The sequence below is a fragment of the Crocuta crocuta genome, unplaced genomic scaffold (assembly GCF_008692635.1).
Source record: "Crocuta crocuta isolate KB4526 unplaced genomic scaffold, BGI_CrCroc_1.0 scaffold885, whole genome shotgun sequence".
NCBI lineage: Eukaryota > Metazoa > Chordata > Mammalia > Carnivora > Hyaenidae > Crocuta > Crocuta crocuta.
In genome coordinates this window covers 485,641-486,538 of record NW_027529594.1, presented here as the reverse complement: position 1 = coordinate 486,538, position 898 = coordinate 485,641, and positions in this window count along the sequence as shown.

Sequence of the window (898 nt, the reverse complement as noted above, 5' to 3'; positions counted from 1 at the left end):
ATAAAAAAAAAAAGAGCAGAGTGCTTGGGTGGCTCATTTGATTAAGCATCTGACTTTGGCTCAGGTCATGATCTCGCAGTTCATGAGTTTGAGCCCTACATCAGGCATTCTGCTGCCAGCACAGAGCCCGCTTCAGATCCTCTGTCTCCCTTTCTTTCTGCCCCTTCCCCACTCTTGTGCATGTGCTCTCTCTCAAAAATAAATATTAAAACATTTTTTCAAATACATAAAAGAGCTAATAAATATTATATGCATTTGTGGCCTATATTCTTCCATCCCAGTTTGCTTGTTCTGCTGCCTGCTGAAATAAGCAGTTAAAGCATTGGTGGCAATTATTCTTGCATCTGCATTAGACCCTGTGTTAGAATGCCTCATACAAGTGATTAAAGCCTTCAGGTAAATAAAAGATTCAAAATCATGGACCTCTAATATATAACTAGTAAGAATTATCTTGCCTCAGTTGAGAGTTCTCAAGTTGAATTAAAATCACAGCAGCTGTCATAGGATACAGCTTTACTTGTCTGCTTTACTTGCTGGCCAGAGAGTAGGGTAGACAGTTCTGCCACATTTGGGTCCCAGCCATTGAACTATAATGACTGTGTAGCCATTTCTATGGCCCCACCTGGACAGGGAAGCAATCTGTAGTCTTGCCCAACTGCTGAATATAGTTTCTAGCCATCCCATCTGGCTAGAAAGCCTGACCAGAGCATGCAGGCAGCCAGAGAGCCCATCACACGGTAGCACTTGAGCAAGGAATCAAGCCAGATATTCTTTCCCACTGTTTCCAGCCAGTCGCATGCCTCTTGATCTCAGAGCATGAGCAGTGGCCTAACCCAAATAGAGACACTGATAGCAGGCCCCAACTTCCCAAGGATGCTACTAGCTGATGACCCATCCA